This window comes from Rhinolophus ferrumequinum, chromosome 28, assembly GCF_004115265.2.
Source record: "Rhinolophus ferrumequinum isolate MPI-CBG mRhiFer1 chromosome 28, mRhiFer1_v1.p, whole genome shotgun sequence".
NCBI classification, from domain to species: domain Eukaryota; kingdom Metazoa; phylum Chordata; class Mammalia; order Chiroptera; family Rhinolophidae; genus Rhinolophus; species Rhinolophus ferrumequinum.
In genome coordinates this window covers 11825278-11843614 of record NC_046311.1, presented here as the reverse complement: position 1 = coordinate 11843614, position 18337 = coordinate 11825278, and the positions used below count along the sequence as shown (strand labels likewise).

Below are 18337 nucleotides of genomic sequence, written 5' to 3'. Positions count from 1 at the left end.
GTGTTATGAGCCAAATCCATCCACACCTGGTGTGAGGTGTCATCTGATTTCGGGTGACAACACTCTAGCCACACCCCACAGCACCTTACAACCACACTCGCTGACATAAGCAGACGCACGGTTTTTGTCATACCGGTTGTTTTTTCATCTTTGCTATGTGTTCATGTATTACTTAAACCTTTAACATTCTAATACCACGCTGCTGTTTTCCATAGGTTTAGCAGGTGCCTATTCTTTCTGTTTCCTGTGTCAGTGACAGGTTTTTGAGTGTGTCCCGCTTGCTCCACTGATCCCACTCACCCCATGGCATTTATCACACGGCTGCACATAGCACAGGGGCTCTTAGGGACACAGAGGCTGTGGTGCGGAATTGGGAGTGGATGTGTATACGTGGTCTCGTGTGCACACGTATATTCCTTCGCTCTGCCGGGAAGGCCCATAAGCAATGCCAGTCCAGTAGCAAAAAGCATACGTAGCACCAGATCTTGGTTTCTAAACGCTATCCTCCAATAAAAGGAGCCAGGGCTCTTTGGAAAAGAAGATGGTTCCAGGATTGGGACAGGCCAAGTACAAGATGAGCCTGGAATTTCATGTAGTACCAGAAAGGAAGGAAGTTCTCGGAAAAGGATGGAGACATGTCAAAAGCACACAGGAGTCAACCAGAGGGAGCTCTCAATGGCCAAAGCTGGACGATCTGAGCAATAAAATAATGACAGCATGAGATTAGAACCTACAAAATATCTTTGAGTCTATACTAATGTAAGTAAGTGACTGAATAAACAAATGACAGAGGAGGGACATCTCTTCATTACAGAAGAATTTCAACTGATACATGAGAAAGGAACAGAAAACTTTTCTAAAATCACCATCAGGTAAGTATTACAGTAATAATTGCAACAGATAAGTCCCACCGATAGATGCTAAAATGAGTGAATGAGTGAAAGTCGGAGGAGAAACAGAAAATTAACATAGTCTCTCCCCAAAAATATTTACCATTTTCAAAGAGAAAAACCAGCAGAGACCACCTTAATTAAGGGATCAAGATTAACAAGTACTAACACACTGACATCATATACGCCCCCCATACAAAATGTACCTCCAGCTGTGACACCATCCCTTCTCTGGTGGGATGGCCCAAAATGCAGAATCCCAAATTCATCATAAGAAAGCATCAAAGAGGCCCAAACTGAAAGACATTCTAAAAAATAATGACCGGAACCCCTCACAAAGACAAGGAAAGCACGAGTTAATACCAAGACTTGCCTTCCGCTTTTTGTAGATAAATCCTCTCAGTTCCCTGCCACCGCACAGCTTCACTTCCACTCCCTTTCAAATACCCATCTCATGGCCAAATCCTGGGGCCTGCTCCCCCTCTGACAGTAAATGACACCTCCCCCTCTGGCACCCCGCTTGATCATCCCTGGCACTGGCACCAACTGGCCCCTCGCGCCTCCACAGCCCACGCCACACACCTCTTTCTCTTTCCCTTTCCACGTGGCCTCCCTCCATCACTGAGTCCTTTCCCTCGACCTCCTATGTCTCTGTCAAACCCACCTATTTTTTCAGTCCTCACCCCACTGCTGTCGTCCAGGCCACCCTACCCCTTTTAACTCATTTGCTGTGACACCCTCCTAATCGCTCTCCCTGCCCACCAGCTTTAACTGTCTCCAAAGAACTCTCCACAGCGCAATCAGGATTATCTATTCTTACGACTCCCCTCCCGGGCTTCAGAGGCTTCCATTTTCCCCAGGATAATAACAGTTCCTCAACATAACAGCTTAAAAGCGCTTCACAAACGGGCCCCATTTACCTCCTCAGCCCCATCTTTCTCCACGAGTGCTCTGGGGCCTGCCCTCTCTGGCCCTGCCTGACCCACCCACAGTACCTGAGTGTCTCTAAGCAATTCAAGCTCACTGAGTGGATCTCGTGCTTATAAAGCGCTTGTAAACACAATGCTTGTTCCTCACAAGGATAAGCCCTAGTCACGCTACAGGCTTCAACCTCAATTGAAGGTGCCCCTGCCTCTGGGATCACTTTTCCTGCCTCCCGGAAACTGGGTTACTCACCCCTCCTATGTGTTCCTAGAGCACTGGGCACTGTCCACACTGAACACGTAGCAAAGTGGACTGTAAACGTGTATCTGCCATACTCGCGTCCGACTGGGAAAGCCAGGCCTGTTCGCTGGCGTGCCTCACCACCCAGCCCAGTGGACCCAACAAACATGGTAACAAATGAAGACCCAACTGGGAAACACACCACCAAAGGAACACAATGCTTACAAAGCAGAAAACCCAGTGACTCCTGGCTCAGGAATACAATATTCCTCCCACTATACTGGGTGGCACTTCATTTCACTTTCATCAACGATTCAATGTTAATTAGGTATAAAGCATGTAAAGTTACAAAGGATCTAGATATCATCTCATTCTGTAATTAAAGTGATGCCAAGAAGGGTTATTACTTGCTGAAGAATAAAACAACAACGCCAAGATCTTTAAGTACAGACTTTCATCTCAGGAATTAGGTGTTTAAATTTTGAAGTTGAAAAACTCTAAAGTTTTTCATTTCTTCTAGAATAGGAACATTATTAAAAAACAGAACAAATGAATCACCAATTCAAACAGTCCACCAAATTACCTAAACTGTTATAACAAGAATATTGAATTATGGCATAAGAATAATAAAGATAATGAGTCATTACACGACGACAACAGAAACAACATATGGTATCAACTATGCTCGAGACACGATGGAACATATTCACTGAATATACAAAGAGATATAAAACAGGATTCCTACACCCAAAAAACTTTCAATCTGTTTTGGACAACAAGACCCAACCATTACAGGATTACATAGGAAAATGAAGGGAAAGGAGCCACTTGAATTGTTAACACTTTCAAAGGAAAAGACTTTCTTCTAAGGCGTTTCAGGAATGTAAGGGAAACTACAATCTACTGCCTGAGGAATCAGCATAAACTCAAACCTTCTCAGCTTGATCCGCTGAACGGGCTCTAAAACAATGCAACTCCAGTGTCAAGGAGCACACCTTCTGCCCCATTCTTGGTTTCTAAATACTCTCACCCAATAAAAGAAACCAGGACTCAGTAAAGAAATGGCTGGTTCTAGGACAGCAGCAGGAAAAGCAGAAGATGAGTCCGCAATATCTTATTGTCCCAAAAGAAGGAAGTGCCCCCAAAATGATAGGAACATATCAAAAAAAAATCAACGAGTTAAGTTGAAGAAGCACCCACTGACCAAATCTGCGTTAATGTGGAACACCAAAATGAATAATGTACTAACAGGTAATAAAGCACAACCTACTTAATAAAAAAAATCTATGCATTATATTGGTAATAAATAAGCAAACGAGAAGAACAAGCTCTTCTTTACAATAGAATAAAATGCCAACTACTAAATGTAGAAGGAATAATAGTCAGAAAATCACCATCTGAGATTGTAGAAATAACTATTTGGGCAAGAATCATCAATGAATGCTAAAACCATTATGTGAACATTTTGAGGACAGAATATTTACACAGTCTCAAAGAATCCCCCGCAATTATTCAATAATAACAAAAACGACAATAGTAACTTTTTTATGGGGAAAACAGGCAGGCAAACAGTGACCAGGTAAACATCACCAGCAATGGGTCAAACTGACATTACCCGGCCTCCTGATGTGATACGAGTACACTGAGTATATTATCACCACTTCCGTGGCATTTCTGCCAAAAATGCATAACCTGAATCTAACAACAAAGAAGCAACATGACAGACGCAAACTGGTGGATGTCCTACAAAACAAATGGCCCACACTCTTCAAAATGATTCAAGGCAGGAAAAAGAAAAAAAAAGATCGCAGGACTGTTCCAGGTTAAAGGAGACAAGAGATGTGATGATCAAAATGCAGTGGGTAATGCTGGATGAGGAAAAAAATGCTATTAAAGGATATCACGGGCACAACTGCAGAGATTCCAACATAAACTATATGTTACATTATCAATAAATTTCTCGAATCCATCGTACTATGGTTATGTAAGAACGAGTCTTTGTTCTTAGGAGATATCAGCTGAAGCATTTAAGGGTAAAGCATCACGATGTGTTCAATGTCCTCTCACATGGTTCAACAACAGTAATTGTAATAGGAAGAAAAAGAGGAAACAAAGAGGAGGCAGGAGAGAAGGGAAAGGGAGACCTACAGCGTGGATTCCTGCTGTTACATTACCATACATGGTATGTTCGATGACATTTTATGTTTAACATGTGGTTTGCTTGTTAGCAAAGTACACAGTTCATTGACACAGCACTTCCACCTTGCATGCACCTGTGATTTTCTGCCTCGGCTGATATGCCTCTGACTTGCATTGAGCAAACTTGTATCTTTGGCAGACTCCCGAAGACGACGTAATCGAGGAGCTTCAACCTGGCAATAAAATAGTAATATCTGTTTCCAGACTGTGGGGCCACTCTGCAAATACAAAGAATAATGAAGCCCAGGTGCCAAATGTTAACAATTTCAGTGCATCTGGCTGAATGGGTGTTCACTGCACTATTCTTGTTAACTTTTCTCTAAGGTTTTTTTCAAAACAAAAAAAGTTAAAAAAAAAAACTGTTGCCAATACTAAAACTTTACTTTGGGGAAACGGAGCCATTTCTGCAAAACAAAATCTTAGCTCCCAGATTCTTCTCTTCCTTTCCCTTCATAATCCATGTCAAATTAACTTTAACACCATTCAGAAAAAGGTTCTCAATAGCAAAGTAAACACTTTGCTAAAGTTGTCCCCAACTTGCAAAGGGGATATGTTCCAAAGCCTACTTGGAAGTCAGCTGTTTAGAACGTGGGATGAGTTTCACTATTACGAATCGTGGTTAGGTCCCTAACGCTGGCCACAAAAGCTCTTTGATAAATCTTTGTTAGCAATCCAGTTGACTTAGTATTGTATTTCATGTATACTATGTTAAATTGTGGAGTCTCCTCCCCCCAACCTTTCTGAAATAACATCAAATTTGCTGCAGAAGCTGGAGGGAGGGAATGAAGGGGATGCCGGATCATAAGGAGCAACTAGCAACTAAGCATCATTTCTAACACAGTTTTTACAGGGATATGCATTTCTAAACTGGAAATACAGCCCTCAGACAAGATGGCTACGAGGCCCGGCAAGAAAGCCACATGGAATAACAGGAAATGCCACTTGAGCTGAGCAGCTCTGGGGTTCCTGCCCTGACCCAGAATGCTGATGACAGACACTATGTTGATACGCATACAAATTTGTAAGGTAGTCTTTTATAGCCTGGAAAGCACCTTCATGATTGTCAAAGGCAGGCTGGGAAAATTAGTTTGCGGTTGGTTATTTTGGGTGATTAGGAAAACTTCGGCATTTCTTGCTTATTCACCATATACCTTTCTAGACGGGCGGGTACTATGCATACAAAAAGAGCAAGCAGCAACCAGCAACTCGGCCCAGCAGAAGAGAATCAATTACAGTACTCCAAATATTCTAAAATGGCATTTCCTCTACAGAGTGTGCGTGTGTCAAAAGCGGGCGAGGGAGAAAAACTTTGTCTAATGATTAAAACTGGTATCACAGATGACACCTGAGCTACAAGTTAAGGGACAAGTAGTTCAATGCGTATATGGGCAAGGGAGCATCCCACTTCCTGGCTAAAACATGAACAAAGATGCAGGCATTCATTCAAATATTTACTATCTTCCATGAGCCAGAAGTGGGCTAATGCCTGGAGCTACAGCTACCAAGACAGACACGGCCTCTGCCGTCATGAACTTACGTTCAGGGAACAGAGGAAGACCATAAATAAGCAATCAGTAAGCGTGTACACGGATGGATCAGGACGTGTACACATTACAATAAGTACCTTAAAGAAAACACACCAGGTGTGTGAGAATGTAATTAATGAGGCACAACACGAAACGGGGTGATCCCAGTGAGGAAGTCAGAGCTGGGCCACGTGCCTAGGGGTTCGGCCACAGCGATCTCACGCAGGTATCACAAAAAGTGCGAGAGACCCTAAAATAAGGACAGAGACTTCAAAGAACACCGAGGGGTCGGTGTGGCTGGCACCTATTGAATGAGGGGAAGAACGATCAGTCATTCGGGGCCATCCGGTCATGGAAAGGAGTACAAGCTTTATTTCAACAGGAATGGGAAGTCATTGGGAGATTTTTAAGTAGAGACATGACATGATTTAGCTCTTGGAATTATCCCTGGGGCTGCTGTGTGATAAAAACTTGTGAGGAGCAAGGAAAGAAACGAGAAGACCAGTTAGGAAACTACTCCAGTGATTCATGCACGAAATAACAGCGCCTTGCAAAAAAGAGGTGGCAGTGACCGCTGAGGGGTGGAAGGCTCGAGATAAATCCTGAAGGTACAACAGAACGTGTGGATGGATTTGAGAGAAAAGAAAAGCATCCAGAACGTTATCTTCAGCGCTTGGCTCAAGTACTGCCGTTTCCTGAGATGGAGAAAGCCGCCAGAGACACCAGGGTTTGGGGGTAGAGAGGAGGAAGAAGGTTGGGGGAGAAGAATAAACGGCTATATTTTAGTCATATGGCTAATATTAGGCTTGAAATTCCAACTAGATTTCCAAATGGGTATCAAGCTCAGGGAAAATTCTGGGTTAGAAAAATAAAAGTGGTAGTCATCAGCGTACACGGCCTTTGCAGGGAAGAGCCAACAGCTGGCCCAAAGTGGGTCACAGACATTGAAGGGCAGTGGCTGACGATGAGCCTGGAAAGACAGGACAGAATCATATTATAAAGTGAACCAGGACTAAAATAACAGCAATCGCCAGAGTAGTAATGGTAGTAGTGGTAGGGAACAAAATGTATTGCATTTCAGGTACCAAGCAAAAGGCTTGAGAATACACATCTCATTGAATCCTCTCAACAACGCTATGAAATAAATAACATTAGAAACACTATGCTATACACTGAGCTTCAAGAAGATTGAGAACTTGCCAAAGAATACAAAGTGCCAGAGTGGGTATTCTAAGGCTGTCGGATTTTAGAGGCCAACCTCTCTATGGATTTCCTATGCCTTCAAAGTTTTTCTTAAAAGAAGAATGACATTTAGATCTGAGTTTTAGAAATAGAATTCCAGTCTCTATGTAAAAACTGGACTGCTACGGGTGGGGACAAGAAGCAAGACAGGCAAACACAGTATCAGCCAATGCAAGAAAGCCTTGTTGCAATAAGCTCACAGCTACAGGTTATCTTACCAGGTTGAACAAAGAGTATTCCTTGTTCCAAAGGGTCACAAATCATACCTCAAACTAAGCCAAGTCAGCCTGCATCTGCTGCTCGTAACAAAAATGACCCAGGAAATGGGTCCAGTTCATGCAGTAGAAATTTACCACCCACTACCAAAATATTTCTCAACACACACAACTTTATTGAAGATTGAATTTAAGTTTGTCAAGTGTGTATTTCTGTATAAGGAAGAAAATGAAATTAGTATTGATTCAAGACAACCATCAAATGATGTGCCTTGGGTGATGTGTATTAGAATCCTGACTGACTAGCATGTGTTTTTCACCTATGTTAGTAATTCCTCACGCTTCCAGTATCATCAATTATTAAACTGCAGAAGTAAATTACCTGCTCTCATACACTAATGTTCACACATTGGTTTTCCACCCCACAAACCACCTAATTTCTAGCTTACATGTTTACGATGTCACTCAAGTAATTACTAAGATAATCTGATATTAAATAAAATATTAAGTTCAACAAATATCAATTAAATTCAGTAAATATAATTATTCGGTAAATAGCAAACAACTATATAAAATTATAGGGTTTATTAAATGTGTGCCAATATACATCACATGCTATACATGAGGCTTATCAACAAATAAGTCTACACTCAATTATAATAAACTGGACACAGGGTCCATATATTATGGAGTACACAGATAAAGCAGACCCAGATCAAATCATTTAGTTCCACAGAGCTGGTGAAAAATTAAGTGTAAACAATTACAGATCACCTACTAAAGAAAAGCTATTTTTAAAATATAGTTAGTCCAGGTATATTATAAAAAAAGTTTTCTAATTTCAAATTTTAATTACTGTATCTTGAAGACAACGCCCACAGATAATTCCTAAAGGACATATTTCCCTGAAGAATAGGGGAAACACTTATGTTTAATTCTAACGTGTTTTTTTTTAATATTTGGGGAGATTATGGAGGTGAGAATCAAACAATGGTTGCAGATCAAAAACCTAATGTAGAACAGCCAACTAAACATGTTATGTATAACCTGACAATGAACTGACGATGCTGAGATATTGCACCCCAAACAAATATACGCACGTTCTCCGGTTTTTATACATTATTTGAAGCCCTTTGGTCACAGACACTAGACATACAGGTACTAGGCAGAGCACCTATTCAATCTCCATAGGAGGAAGGGATGAAGAGAGATGAGACAATATGCCCCAGGCAGGGTGCTAGAAACTTTCACACCCACAATTTCACTGAATTCTAACAATTCCAAGGGGCAGGTAGTGCAATTCCTTCCATCTTACAGAAGACGCCTCATAACTTTGTCAGTGGCAGAGCTGAGATCTGTCCCAAGGTCTGATGACAGTCAAAAGCCTTCCTTTATGAGGACTTGCAAATCAGCACATGTGAAAGAGTTCTTTTACAGGAACTTATCTAACTGAAAGTGATTTGATTTTCCATATTCATACTTCTCTTACTACTTAAAACACTGACAGGGCACTCACTTCTCCATGTACTAAGAACATTCACAGATTTTCTTTCTAATCTAGAAAAAAAGCAATACCGATCATTTTCAATCCACAAAGCAGCCTTTTCACTGCCTCATCAGTAATCATAAAACTTCAGCTAGACTCTGTAACATTCTTATGTACCATTGAGTATATATGTATGCTCCAAAACAAAAAATGGGGCTATGGTCTGATTACAGAACAGAATGAGAAATGCCCACAGACAATCCAGAACCATCATCGTGTGTTACACTAAATTCCTCTTACCAAAAACAGCAAAGGAAGGAAAAAAAGGTGGCTGTCCAAAACCTGACTGACAAGCATGCCACTCCCAATAACAAATTTGCCTACAGCTGCCTCCTCCTAAATCAAAACACAAATCTACTAAAAAGATTTAATCAAAATATCTCAAACTTCAAAATCATGTTCTAATAAACATTTCCATAATTACTTAACCACCTGGAATACACTTGAATATTTCTCTTGGAAACCAAATAATTAATGAATGACGTTGCTACTGCTTGAACAATAAAATTAATATTAACCTGCACAGCACTCTAAATGGAAAATACAAAGCTATAATGTTACCGTTTCGAGAAAATAAAGGCACTCAAAACAACTCAACATCTTTAAAAGACTATTTCCAATTGCATTTACAAAAAACAATCTTTGTCACACATACACCTATTAAGGAACTGTAAAAACTGTAACAATATGGAAGGAGGTTATTCTCCAACCATAATTCAACATGGTGACATTACAATTATTATTTCTGAGCCCAAATGAGCTAATTTCCTTCCACTGAACAACCCCTACCACTTATTCCCCTCAACAGTTTAATTTTTTTAAAACTTTTTCTGGGAAGTAATTTGAATTAAATATAATTTTATCACCTGTGTTCCAATGTGAATAAAACCATAGCTTTATACATATATAATAGTGTGAATTAGATGAAACAGAAAAGCAGATTTTTTTAGGCAGGGCCCTAGTCACAATCTTGACTGCTCTAGTAATTAAGTTTCCATTGGAAACAATCTTACAAAAGAATTGTTAATCTAAAGACAGTCTACACAAAGTATTTAAATCCACTTTAGCTCTTCAGAGTATTTTCATTATAACACAATTATCACAACTTTTTACAATGCTCCCTGAGAATGGAAAGTGATTCCAGAATCAGTTAGTGTATCATCGTATAGCACAAACTAATATTAATATTTTATATGACACCTAACATGTGTTCATTACATTTCATATATATAAAGTCTCACTAAAATTGGCATCCACGTCAGTGAAAACATTTTGACTTTTTCCTAAAACAAAAGTTACCATACAGTTAAATAACAGTAAAGACTAAATCCTCCAAAAATATATCCCCCCCCAAAATAAACCCAAAACCAAAAAAATGGACATACAAAAGCAGTAAGTAGCTCAAGAGTTATTTTATCTTCACTTCCTCAATTCATATTTTTAAAATAAATGCCATTTTTGCGTTTGCAAAATAAAAAATTTTTTTAAGCTATTTTGTTTACCTTTTCCACAGACTGACTTGTTCAAGTACTGCCAAGGTAACAGATTTTAAAACTGACAACTGGAGTACTTGGCAATTGCCAAAACAGCACAGCTGGATTCTTAAAGGGAAAGTACTCTTGTGTAATGTACACCTCGTCACAGCTTTAGAGAAACCTTCTCTTCACACAGATACAAGACCCAAGGGAAACATGCCAGCTTTAAAAAAAAAAAAAAAAATCTTGAAAAATTTTAGACAATCTTGGCTTTAAAACACATATATAATGACCACATCAGCGCAGGCCTCTCTGACATATCACATTTACTGGAATCCCAATCTCATTGTAAATGTAAACTAAAATGCAGGTTAACCCTATGCTGCCATTCCTCCCTCTACACCCGGTTCGCTGCTGGACCAGGACAAGAGGCTCGCTTCTTATCTCGGGAATCACCCTGCAAGTCTACACTTTCACGGGGGGAAAAAATAAATTGTTTTCCTCATTCAGAAATGCTCACCTTTTCCAAAGTTGTATGTACTGTGTCCCCTACTAATTCAATCCTCTCTGTTCCAAGACAGATGATATTGAACTAAAAGGCAAAGTTTCCATCACACAAAATCTTCCCTGCGAGCCGGGATCTACTTGGAGATCCGGGGGGCAGCGAGCGGTCCCCTCCGCAGCCCCTGCTGCCCCCGCAACGTTCCCACGCAGGGTCCGGTGTCCGCACCCGTAGGTGCCCCGGCCACCACCCCCCTCCCCGCCGGCCCGCCCCAAAGACCGACCCCGCCACTGACATTTACACACACGGCGAGTTCGGACCCAAGCGTCCGCCCCATTCGACCAACCTTCTCCCAAAGCAGAAGTGGGGGAACTTCTTCAAGTCCAAGAGCGCAGAACGCCCCCCGCACTGGGGGGTCAATCCCTTCAAGGAGACCCCGGCCTCAGCGCCAGATGCAGGGCCCTGGGGGTTCCGCCCCGGAGAAGCTCTGGGCCCCCAGGGAACTCCGTCAACTTTCAAGGAGGTGACGTCCACCACCGCCCCCCAGCACCCGACGCCGCGTGCGCCCGGGGAGGCTCCCCCACTGCCCTGCCTCCCTCCGCCGGCCCCGCGACACCCGTCAGACCCCGGGCCCGCCCTCCGGGCACCCCGCCCCCACCTCCGGGGCGCCTCGCCCCTCGCCCCCTGGCGTGGACCCTAACACCACCACCCCTGCCCGCCTCCCCGCACCCCACCGCTGATCGCCGGGGACCCCGGCCTCCTGCCAGCCGGACGCCGCCCTGTCCTGGTGTCCCCGGAGCCCCGCGGGCTCCCCTCCTCGGTCGCGCCGCCCCCCCACCTCAGCGCCCCCCGGCCCCCTCGCCGATCGGCCACCCCGCTCTGGCCCCACCGGCCCTGCGGCCCAAGCCCCGCCGCCTGCGGCCCTCACCGGGTCCCCGGCGTAGCTGGCGGGCGCACACACGCTGCAGCTCCGGGCCGCCACCAGCGCTCCGCGCCGCCCGGAGACGCCTCCTTCAGCCCGGGACTCGCCGGGACATCCGCGCACGGATCCCCACACCGGGGCTATTTTTAGGAGACGGGCCCCGGCCAGACCGGAACTCGTTGCTGCCCGCGCGCATGCGCACCGCGCCGCGGGCCTCGGTGTCCCTCCGCCGGCCTCGCCTTTCCGTCCTTTCCCCTCGGCTCCCCCGCCCGTTTCTGCCGTGAGGTTTCTTTTCAGAGCTACTGTAGCCCCTGGGGGGGCCCTGGAGGCCTTGGGATGGGAAAGACCAGGGTGCAGGCTAAGGGAGGCACCCTGATGGCAAGTGAGCGCCGCTCCGCAAGGACGTGCGGGGTGGACTATGTTTTTCCGGGTGGGTGAGGAGATGGATCATCCGGCACAGGAAGGAGCTGACGGCGGTTTGGCGCCGGGCTACGGGCTGGAGCTCGCTTCCCGCTGAAGGACCCTGTGCTCCTGCGAGGGATGCGGTCACTTGAGGAGGCCGGAGCACCTCCCAGGGCGGGGCGGCCTGGTGGCGTCGCCCGCCGCCCACGCCTCCCCGGACGCTGCCTCCCTGACCATCCCGTGGGGTCGGGGCGGCTCGGGGCAGATCGGGGCTCCGGGGCGCGCCAGGTCGGGGGTCTCCAGGTGCCGGGCGGTTTCCTTCGGGAGGGCCCAGACGCCCCCTACCGGGCCAGCGGGGTCGGGGCCACGCGCCCCTCTCGGGGCACACTTGGCCTCCCGGACCTCGCCACGCCACGCCACGCCACGCCCGCGCCCTCCTTGTGGTCAAGGCCGTACCTGTGCGCACCTGGGCGGCCGCCAGGGCATCCTCATGGAGCAATCACGATGGTACCCCGGCCCCTGGCCCGGACAGAGGAGGACCTGAAGGGGCCTGGGAGGCATGCGACCCCTTTGGGGCTGGCCAGCCACGCTCCCCACGTCCTGAGACACGCGACCCTCTACTCTTGACTATTAGTAAGAGCCAGTGACTCACAGGCATATGCAGCTCGTGCGCCCTGAGCGCGAAGCTCTGCGCCCAACCTTCTGCACACTAGTACCGCGCCTGCATGCCGCACGACGTCGCCGCCAAGGAGATTCGGTTTCTGTTCCCATTTTACAGACTAGGAACGGGAAGCTGAACTGCTCAAGTGACCTTTTGAGGTCACGGAGCTTCAGAGGAGGGCACTGAGGGTTTGAACTCCTAACCACTCGGCCTTTCCTGAGAGGTGGACAGGCGAGGTGCTGGGGACAGCTGTTCTGTTTTCTGGGGTTATTGGTTTCTGGCCAGGGCGGTCGTTACGAGGTGAGCCATTGTTGGTCCTGGCATCCTGCAGGCGGCTCACCTCTGCAGAGTGTCTAGGGCCACACTGCCTACATCTGCACCTCCTATGCAATGGACACAAAGCCAAATACAGATTTTCATTTAAAAAGGAGCAATTTCGGCCCCATCGCACTTTAAACCAAAGTGATTCCAGTGGTGAGCAGACAGACATACAGGCTGTGGGCAGGGGAACTGGGAAGTTACAAAGGAAGCTGGAGGCTCCCGGGCTTCCTCCCTCAAGGAGGAGGCAATGTGCTGGGAAAAACCCAACTCAAAAGCTGCGCATAAACACCATACACTGGAAAATAAACCTGGAGTTCTGCTCAGAGCTCGCCCTCTCCCCCCCACACACACCCTCACCCCCAAATGTCAGTGTCAGAGGAGCCAGCAGCAGGGACTCAGGGAGGTTTTTAAAACACATTAAAATTTGGTGTAACTCAGCAAGTCATGTGGAAATGCATGCTTTCTAATCTGCCAGAAGCTGCAGAGCCAGCTTGATTTGGCTTCTCTGCTCCAGGAAAATAAGTTTGACACTTTTCTTTCAAAGCCCAGGGTCTGAGGTGGGGAGACAGTGAGGATTGACTCCCTCATTCCCACCAGCCCTTCACCCTGGAAGGAGAAGAGGGGCAATGAGAACAGACCGTTCCAAAAGAGGTTTTCTCCACTCCATCTCCCACCCTTGCAAACGCTGACTCTTGGGGCACAGAAGACAGCTCAGAGTGACCACCCCCTACCCGTTCACATGCAATCGGTCACTCAAGGAAGCCAGGCAGAGTCCAGCCAAAGCAGAAATGAAGAGCGTTTGCATCCCCTAAGAGAGCACCTCTCCCCCACCCCGCATCCCCTGCGTGTCAAAGCACTTGTCTAAGAATTGCAGGGAGTGGTAGGAAGGAAGGAAGAGTAAGCTTGAGAATTCGAGAGCACAGCTATTGTAAAATCCATTAGCAAAACATAATCATTCTTATTTGTAACTAATGTCCTCACAGTTCAGATCTTGAAAACATACCTGAACTCTGGTGTCTTCACCTTCGGGTGCTCAGAGAGGAACAAGTGGTGGGAAGCGGTGGGAGAAGAGCCTGGAAGAGTGGTCGGGAATGAGATTGTAAAGAGCCTTAACACATCCAGCCAGGCCACTTGGCTTTCTTTCGGAAAGCAGTGGGAAGCCACTGACAGATCAGATTGTAAGCAGGTAAAAAGCTTGATCTATTAGGTATTTTCCAAGCATACTTAGGGCAGAAGTTGGGGGTGGGTGGCAGCGAGCAAGACGAGGCAAGACAGTCAGGAGGTTCTCATGAGGTAGCCACTGCTGTCAGAACTGCACCCCCACACACTTCAACAACTCCCCAGACTGCCTCCACCCATGTTGATAACTTCCTGTGTCTCTGTCGAGGACACGCTCTGGCCCCAGGAGAGGGCTCAGGTCAGTAGATACTACCCCAGCTTCCTCATGCCTCAGAAAGAGAATTCAGAGGCATTGTTCCCGTAAGTCTGGGGGGTGGGGGGGTGTCCAAGTGGATTGTCCCCCCACTTGCCCTCGGTGGCATCCACTCTCCACTCATTTGCACACTTTTTATTCTCTCCTCCCTTCCCCTATCTCGCTTCCCCACTCCCTCACAGCACTTCCTAGGATCACCTCCCAAATAAAATACCTGCACCAAAATCCTTGTTTCGAGGTCTGCTTTTCAGAGGACCCAATTAAGACAGATGGTAAGTGAGATAAGGAAGAAACAGGACCTGAATGAAGACAGTTACCTGATGGTAAAGAGAAAGCAGGAGCGAAACATAGGAATAATTAGAAGGTAGAATTGACCTGCTTGCTAATCATTGAATCTGGGGTTAGGGACAGTAAGAGTCCCAGCCGCCTCCCCAGGCTTCTGGTTTGGGCTCCTGGGTGGATAATAGCAGCATTAGTGGAGAACACTGGAGGAAGATGAGATGGATGGGGCTGGATGAGAGCAGTCTGATGAATTACATCTGCTCACATTGAATTTGCAATGCCTGTGGGACAACATAGCCTTCGCCCTGTGGGGTTGAAAAAAGATACAACTACTGTGTTTCCCCAAAAATAAGACCTAACCGGAAAATACACCCTAGCATGAATTTTCAGGATGACATCCCCTGAACAGAAGCCCTAATGCATCTTTTGGAGGAAAAATTAATATAAGTCTTATTTTCGGGGAAACACGGTAGATAAAACTCGACAAATTAGGGAGGGTTTTTTGAAAGAGGAGAAATTTAAGCAGAATTTTGAAGATGGGGTATATGGCCTGGAGGAAAAGGGAAATGACTTAGGGAGCAGAAATACGACAATGAGAGGGAGGAACAGTAAAGGGAATGGATTCATAAAAGGAAAAATTAAGTTTACCAGGGAAAACTCAAACAAGTACGTGATTGGGGTAAAAAAAGAGCCCGGAAAAGGTTTTAACTTGTGAGCTGCTCAAACATAGGAATCATACCATGCCATGTTCAATCTGTGTTCCCAATACTTATACAAGGTGGTAATTACTAAATATGGAGTGGGCCAGGCTAAGTGTCTCAATACATATTTTTCATGATTCCTGTTATGCAGGGTCTCAGCTCCTGCTCCCAGCACAAGAACGCAGGATATGGTGAGGCCAAAAAGGAACACCCACGGAGCCATGGATGGGGGTTCATACCACTATAGTCTCGCTGGCGGCTGGGATGGAGACACAGGAAGCAGGAGCCACATGATGCGCAACCCGCTGGCTGCTTTTCTGCCAACCAACCAACCCCCTAGCGCAGCCATGGCAGTTATATTAGTGGCTAATGGCTAAACGGTTACAGCTGATGGCAAACTAGTCACAACTGACGGCCATCTACTACCCGAGCCAGCACCCTTCCACGTGAGGCCGAGAGCCTGGAAACTGCTCTCCTGGCTCTGTCCCCACAATGTTTCAATCTTATATGAGTGTAAACAATTGAAAAATTGAGTGAAAAATTAATTGTTAAAAATTAATTAATTAATTGTTAAAAAAAATTAATTGATTGAAAAATTAAGTGTTACCCCAAATTAGTGAATTCTCCAAATTTAACTGGGTGTAAGGACTTGTGTCTGGTTGAGAAATACCACATATAAGAGAAACTACATCTACTTATAAGGTTACTTACTTGTAAATCTGATCTTATGACTTGTAAATGTTTCAGAAAATTCCACATTTTAAATTAAGCAGAAAAGTAAAAACATAATCCACTTTGTACTGTACATCGTAAGTTCTTTAGAAGTTAAATCATTAATGTACATGTGTAAGAGAGAGTCCTTTTGTGCGTTCCTTTTCTTTGGCAAGTCCATGAAAAACACCCAGATCTAAGTGCCATTTTCCAATAAAAGGGACCAGGGCTCCTTGAAGTAATGGTTGATTCCAGAACTGGGAAAGGAAAAACAACAACAACAACAACAACTAGATAAACTTATGGTGCCAAAAAGCAAGGAAGTCCTTGAAAAATGATGACGACACGTCAAGGAGACATGTGGCCAACCTGAAAGAGCTACCAGTGACCAAAGTTGGAACAATTTGAACAAGACAAATAATGTTAGTATTGGGTTATAACCCACAGAATTAAATAAATATCCATGATTCCGTACTGATAAATCATTGAATGAATAAATAAATGGGAGAGAAATTACAGATCTTGCTTCCAGGAGAATTCCAGTTGAAAAATGGAATTGAGGGCAATGCAAACATCACCATTAGATAAATACCATAGTTAATAACTGTTGCAGGCAAGAAATATCAATGGATGCAACAATTAGTCGGCAAAGAAATGATGAGAAACAGGACAACTGCACAATCTCAAAGTAACTCCTTACAAGGTATTTGTTAATTACAAAGAGAAAATAGTCACTTTACGAGAGAGAAACCCAGCAGACAGTACTTTGACCAAATGGACAAAGCCAGCATCACCATAATAAAGTATATGGATACCATGTACCCCAGGATATCATGCAATGAGAAGGGCACATCCTTTCTTTGGTCTTCCTGCTAAAAATGTATCAGCTGAAGCTAATCCTGAGACAACATCAGACAAACCCAATTTGAGGGACGTTCTACAAAATAACTGACCAGTACTCATCAAAAGTATCCAGACCATGAGAGACAAGGAAAGACTAAGGAACTGTCACAGATTGGAGGAGACCAAGGAGACCGGACAGCTAAACACAAAATTGGATTCTGTTGAAATTCAAATAAGGTCTATAGTTTACTTAATAGTGTTACATCAGTGTTAATTTCCGGGTTTTGATGATTGGACTGTCCTCATGTAAGATGACCTTTCAGAAAGCTGAGTGAATTCTCTGTGCTATGTTGCCACTTTTGGCAAGTCGAAAAGAATTTCAAGATAAAATTTTAAGTGATAAAGAATTTTAGTATTCTATACTCAACTCCCCAGTCATAAGCATCCGATGAAGTTCATACAACTGCTATAAACATTTTTACAATATATGACAATAGTATGTTCAAATTCAAATTGGGTAATATTAAAACTATTGGTAAAACGTTGTAAGTATGAGTGTTTTGAGGTGGCCAAGGTTCTGAATTGAAGGGAGGGAAAACCACTGAAAATAACTAAATGTTTCTAGTTACTGCACTCTTCAATCGGGTCCATATTCCCCACGTGACTATTCTTAAACATCAGAATGTGACACACACATCTATAACTTCTAACGTTGCCTATTATTTCTTTTTTCGAGCATTAAAAATGTTGTTTTCACTTTTCTTATTTGAATATCACACAGGCTGTTATTCTTGAATGCCCGATCATGAAAAGGATGAATTCAGAGAAGGAGATGAAAGATCTTTCCTTTGCTCAGTTTGTATTCTTACATGTCAAAGTCTACATGAAGATTAAATAAACTTTAAAAATGTAAGAAACTGAATCCTTGACAGCTGGATGTTTTATACACTCGAACTTCAAATAAGTCTTTCAATTTCTATTATATGTTGTCATTTTTGTTAGGTCGTAATTTTTTCTTCTGCACACTTTATTCAGACTTTGGGATTCTCTCCACAACCAACAATACATTCACATGTTAATTATAGTAGTTCCAAACCTTGAGTATATTTTCTTTTCACTTTTTGTGTCCCATCTAAAGAGGGGCTGCATTTCACATATTCCCCCAGTCCCACACGTATCTATGAAACCACGAAACATGAAACCATGATCTCTCTCTATTGTCCTCTTTGCCTGTGCATTTTTCTCACCGATATTTCTTCTAAAGGCTGGAACTGTCCTAGTGCCCCCACCATAATTTCTTTCA

The 18337-nt window shown here is 44.4% G+C and overlaps 1 protein-coding gene across 10 annotated transcripts in view; it reads right to left on the bottom strand.

Moving 5' to 3' along the window:
* MEF2A (myocyte enhancer factor 2A) overlaps positions 1-12779 on the bottom strand; it is a 114769-nt gene extending 101990 nt beyond the window's left edge. For 2 of the 10 annotated variants that reach the window (XM_033100031.1, XM_033100035.1), the window contains exon 1: positions 11688-12052. The gene's annotated coding sequence lies outside the window, so the exon portion shown is untranslated. Of the gene's footprint in view, positions 1-10284; positions 10481-11105; positions 11245-11687; positions 12063-12539 lie in introns of those variants that run through there. The other 8 variants (XM_033100032.1, XM_033100034.1, XM_033100039.1 and 5 more) reach the window with 8 other exon arrangements.
* Between the last annotated feature and the right edge of the window lie 5558 nt (positions 12780-18337).